The 6000-nt window shown below is 44.2% G+C and overlaps 1 protein-coding gene across 5 annotated transcripts in view; it reads right to left on the reverse strand.

Annotated features, from left to right (window-relative positions):
* The window catches only part of LOC109285970 (uncharacterized), a 131115-nt gene extending 126672 nt beyond the window's left edge, over positions 1-4443 (reverse strand). For all 5 annotated transcript variants that reach the window (XM_059723956.1, XM_059723957.1, XM_059723955.1 and 2 more), the window contains exon 1: positions 4314-4443. The gene's annotated coding sequence lies outside the window, so the exon portion shown is untranslated. The remainder of the gene's footprint in view (positions 1-4313) is intronic.
* Between the last annotated feature and the right edge of the window lie 1557 nt (positions 4444-6000).

Genomic DNA, 6000 nt, shown 5'->3' on the forward strand with positions numbered 1-6000 from the left:
GCTTCATGATAAAATGGCTTCATGTGCCATGCTTTGGCATGCATACTGATGATTGCTGACCCCTGTTCTATACCCCAATTCTGAGGAATTAGGACATTTTACTTGAGCAAGTCTCTAGAAGGGGGCCTTACCACTGCCAGTTAACCTAGTCTCAAATAGAAGGACTCAGGCTGGATCAGCTCCCACAATGCATTGTAGCTGCTCTTCCACTGTCATTTCTCTTGCACACAAAAATCTCCAGTGTAGCCACAATAACCAGCATCACCCCTGTCTTAGTTGTCTTCCTCCTGCACCACACAGCCATGAAAAATGTTCTTCTGCCAGCCATGGTGGATATGGGAACTTTGGTAACTATATGGAATTTGAGTTCACCAAGTATAATCAGATTCAAATTAATCCCTAGCTCATTCTTGTGATAAATCTGTGGAAGGATTTATGCTTCCATTGGGGTTGGTAACTCAGAAGACCATTTTCCTGGATGTATCCATTGATGACCACTGAGAATCTCTTTGTTTTATTCTTTACTTTGATTTGTTCCCCTTTCCTCCCTTCTCGCAATTGTGCTTTCCACCCTAGGGCTCTCTCTCCATCATCCACTTATTCAACTGGGGCAGAGGAACAACCATTGTTGCTCCACTTACTCCAACTGCTCTTGTTTCTTATCCAGACTGTTGGTCACTGTCCTGACTACACCACAATAATAATTCCTTCAAAACTCATGATACACAAATTAGCAAGCTGTCTTCCCACCAAAATATTAAGACTTGGCCAATGTTTTCAATGAAAAGGGGGTAAACATTCTGTTCATCACCCACATGACTGCCTCTCAGTTTTTTAACCAGGTGTTTAAATTCCAATCAGGTAAACTGACTCACTGTCTGAGTCCAAACTCAAGTTTTCCAAGGTCTATAGACAAAAACTGAAGAAGAGTTTTGTTTGTCCCTCTCCATTTCTAGCTGGAGTTTCAACAATCTTTTGCACATAGAACTGTGGTTGATAGGGCCTGAATACAATCACCACTACTCTTAAGACCTAGGAAATATTGGAGTGGCTACCCTCTGGAAAAATCCGTTACTAAATTGAACATATGGGGATTGTATAATCTTATTTACCTACACACGAGTAAGGGATGGGAAACGGCATTCCAGGGCCACTAAAACTATGTAGTAATGCCCTTTGGACTAACCAATGTACTTGGAATCATGCTGACCAGCATGATACGTGTAACTTCTTCCAGTTTACCAAGACAACCTACGAACCCCGCTCCATTGGACAAAACCCACTCCAAACACAGGACAGCTCCTGGCTCCTCAAGGACTATGAGGCCATCTGTCTGCATTGGAAGGAGCATTTCAAACTCCTCCTTAACTGGCAGTCCACCCTATCAGAGGAGACCTTCCAAGCCATCCTGCAATGCCCCGTGGTGAACTCCCTTGGCAATCCACCAACTATCGGAGAGTTGAAGCAGACTATCCAACAGATGAAAACCAACAAAGCCTGCGGGCCAGGTGGTATACCCACAGAGGTCTACCATGCTGGAAACTTCTGGGTCACATCATAGCTTCACCAGCTTATCCTTTGCCTTTGAAATAAAGAGGACATCCCTGGGGATCTCAGGAATGCAACCATCACGACCATCTACAAGAAGGGGGACAAATCTGACTGTGGGAACTACAGGGAGATTTCCCTCCTGTCCATTGTGGGTAAGATCCTGGCCCACATCCTCCTAAACCGCCTTCATCCCTTCATCAAGAAGATCCTTCCAGAAACCCAGTGAAGCTTCCAACCATCCTGGGGCACTGTGGACATGGTTTTTGTTACCAGGCAATTCCAAGAAAGATGTCGGAAGCAAAATCAAGAACTGTTCCTAGCCTTCATTGACCTGGCCAAGGCATTCAATTCCTTAAATCATGAAGCTCTGCGGACCATCCTCCAATGACTTGAATGCCCACTGTAGTTTGTCACCATGCTGAGGCTCCTGCAGGATGATATGACCGCCACTGTTCTGAGTGGAAGATCTGAAACCAAGGCCTTCCGCATCTGGACTGGGGTCAAACAAGGTTGCATGATCATCCCCCACCCTGTTCACCATCTACCTGACCATCATCATCCACCTTATCTGAGATGATCTACCATCTGGTGTCAGTATCCACTATCGACTGGACAGGAAGCGTTTCAATCTTGGGTGCTTCCGGGCAAAAATGAAACTCATAACCAAGAACATCCATGACCTTCAGTTTGCAGATGATTGCTGCATGATGGCTCACTCTGCACAGGCTGTGCAAGCAACCTTAGATCTTTTCAACGCTTTGTATAAGACACTTGGCCTGTCCTTCAGCATCACCAAGATGAAGGCTCTCTACTAACCCTGACCAGGCCAGCTGAACATCTCTTGTGCTATCTACATAGATGGGGAGGCTCTGGAGTATGTGAAGCACTTTCCATATCTCAGCAGCCACCTCTCTCAATGGGCTACCATCGATGAAGAAGTCCAGCACCAGGTCAACTGTGCCAGTGGTACCTTCTTCAAGCTGCAACAATGTGTCTTAAAAAGAGACCTTCAGAAGTCGACAAAGGTCCTGGTTTACACGGCTGTCATGCTGACCATCCTCCTCTACTGCAGTGAAACCTGGACTGTCTACCAATGCCACATTAAGAACCTCAAGAGCTTTTACCAGTGGTGCTTGCATTGAATCCTGGGGATCAAATGGGAGGACTGCTGGACCACATGCAAGTGTCCTCCATGAAGCTGCATCCACCAGCATTGAAGCTTTGTTCTTGAGAAATCAACTCCAATGGATGGGCCACTGCATCCGGATGTCCGAGAACTGCCTCCCTTGCCAGATTCTCTTTTTCCAGCTCTCCACTGGCCAATACTCAAAGGGCAGCCAAAGGAAATGGTACAAAGACACATTCAAGGTCACCATCAAGCACGGAGACATTGACACCAAAGGCTGGGAAGAGCAAGCTTCTGACTGTTCAGTGTGGCACAACCTGGTCCACCAATGTGCACACCACTTCAAGGCCCAATGACTCAATACTGAGGTGGAATGGCAGTGGCGGAGGAAGAAGGAGGAAACCAACCTGGGGCTGTGAATCCCACTCCCCCAAGCAACAACATGCCCCTATTGCCAAAGAACGTGTGTGTCTAGAATTGGGCTCCTCAGTCACCTGAGGACCCACGAAGCCTGACAAACATCATCCTCGACTCTGAGGGACTGACGATGACGAGAACATACTGAGAATTTCTCATAATTTTTAAATAACCTTCCTGCCATCTGATAACCCAAGGTAACCTCTCTATATTTTACCAGCTAGATTCTATCACCAGGTTATCATTCCCTGCTTCCCTCCACCCCACCTACCTGACTCACACTTATTATCTCCCATGGCCTCTGATCTTCCCTGCTACGCATTTTCACAGACCTGCATTTTGCATATTGGCTTCTATTCCATTCAGGAGAAGAAAGCAGCAACAGACTTTCTCTATGCCTGAAGAAGCGTGTTTGTGCCCAAAAGCTTGCAAAGAACAATTTTTACAACTATGTAGTTGGTCTAGTAAAAGATATTACATTTACCCAAAGAACTTGTCTGGTGGTTACAGAAGCATTTGAGGAATGGTGGCATCATCTATTAGATGGGACTTGATTCTCAGTTCAGGTATTAAATGACCAAAGTACCCTATAATACTTGCAGACTCTCAAACTTGAAAGAGTGACAAGTTTTCTGTTCTGTGTTCCACATGCAAGTTAATTTCACTGTCATGTACTGCCTATGCACAAGGAACAGTAAGGCCAGTATGTTGTTTTTGGAGAACTAGTATGAAACTCTCTATTAAAAAATCCACACCATACAATCTTAATAGCTAAAACTATTATTAATAGAAGCTAAACAAGGATTTGGCAGCCCTCCTCCAATCCAGAATTCCCCCAGATTCATTTATAACTCAAATTAAATAGATCCTACAAAGGGTAGGTTCCCTGAATAGCTCTTATTTCCAGTTTCTGACTGGGTCTTCATGGTTAGTAGATAATACATCTCAGAAGGCAAGCTGTGATAAGATACAATGATTCCAAACTTGCATGGTATTTTCAAAATAATTTGATTTACCCTCTGAGACTTCTGGTGGCCTGAGTTATACAAGGGCATCTGGAAATACATAGATTGTTTGTGAAATTGGCTTCTGACCCAGTTTTTGCATATAGTCAAAATACTTTTTTAGTCTTTCCATATAGTCATGGGACTTCTTTAGTCTTTTCCAACCACAACTCCATTCTGTTACTCAGTGTCAACAGATGGCATCACAGACTTACCTCATGGTCAGGGGCAAAATTATTTTAAAACTTGATTCTGTGTAGTCACCACTGCCCCAGGTTTTCTTAGAAAAGTCTTCCATTTGCATGTCCTCCCCTAGGAGCATTATTTTGGATTGAGGTCCACACTGGTTCATACTTTTGGTAGGAACTCCTCATACTCCTGGAGGATAAACTGCTTATGTCATCAACCTGAGTGTCTTAAACAGATGGACAGAAAGAATATATTAACCAGACTCTGGAGAAAAACCTTCACTGCTTCTTGAATTATCACCAGGAAACTAGGCCTCCTCCTTACCACCTCTTGCTGAATTCACATGTAACAATGCAGAGAAAACTGCTATGCTGAATTAAACTATCAGACCGTGATATATAATATATGCTTTGTTTTCAAAATGATTTTCAGTAATCAGCAAATCAAAGCTATATTTCAGGCGTATCCAAGTTTTGGTGTCATTTCCAGTTTCTTTCAAAGGAAAGTGGTATTGAAATTCTACAGTGCAGCAGCAGCAGGACTGTGAGAACTACCTCCCTACAGCAGCAGGAATGTGAGAACTACCTCCCTACAGCAGCCCTGGCCCCATGGCATGCTGATGCTGGGTTGGGGGAGCTGTGGAAGGAGGGGTCTGGTGGTAGTTGTCAAGAGGCTGGGGCAAGTGGGAGGGAGTACCCTGTCATGCAGATCCATCCACACCCTGCCACGACCCAAATCATCAATCTGGGGTTAGGGGCCATGCAGCATGACTGCTCCATTTCCCCACCCCAGCTTCTTGACAGCTTCAACCAGGAGCTGCAAACACAGGGTCTCCCTGCCCCTGCTGCTGCTGAAATCACCACTTGGTGAGGGGGCAGGGCTGGAAGAGGGACCACTCTGGCAACCTCCTGGGAAGTATGCAGGAGTAGTCCCCACCTGCTGGCCTTGGCCATTGGGGGCAGGCTGTGAGCCTCCCCCACTGAACAGGGAATGTCTGTCTTTTCTGTTTGATCCCACTCTAACTTTATAGTACTTTAAGTAAAGTCCTATAGTTAAAGCGCTTCTATCAGCAGCTTTTTGAACATCTGTACTTAGCCCTTGATACCAGGGACAAAACCTGGGTTCATATATTCATGATCCACTGCCATAAATGTTTTTCCCCATGCCATGTGATGTTGTAAAAAGTTAAAGGCAAGGCAACAACCATGAAGGCAGACAAAATCATTCCTCAGTGATTAAGCATGGCTTGTAAATTTTCAACAGATTTTGAATCCTGAATTAATATCTGTCCATTTGGCATGAACACAGACATGTCAATTTAAGAAAAGGAACAGAAAGCAATACTGATAGATATACCAGCAGGTGATATCCAACTCCCTTCAACAGATAACCTGTTGGAAGAAGCTGTCTTGTTATAGGTGTACAGGTTTAGGTACAAGCCATAAGAAAACCCGAAGAACCTAAATATTTGGAACCTCTCCAAAAATCTTTGTAAAAACAGTTCTTAGGCACTACTTAAGACAAGAAGAGACTCTTGCAGAATAGTTTTTGCATTTGACAGGTACTAAAAGGAAGAAGAGTGGGAAGGCAAACATGCTCAGGACATACAAAACTTACCAAAGGTGACAGAAGGCTATATCCAAATACATGGATTAATTTCATTGAACTTTTAGGAAAAAAAAATATTGCAAGGTTGTTCTTATCTGAACAACT

This window comes from Alligator mississippiensis, chromosome 3 (genome assembly GCF_030867095.1).
Source record: "Alligator mississippiensis isolate rAllMis1 chromosome 3, rAllMis1, whole genome shotgun sequence".
Classification (NCBI taxonomy): Eukaryota; Metazoa; Chordata; order Crocodylia; family Alligatoridae; genus Alligator; species Alligator mississippiensis.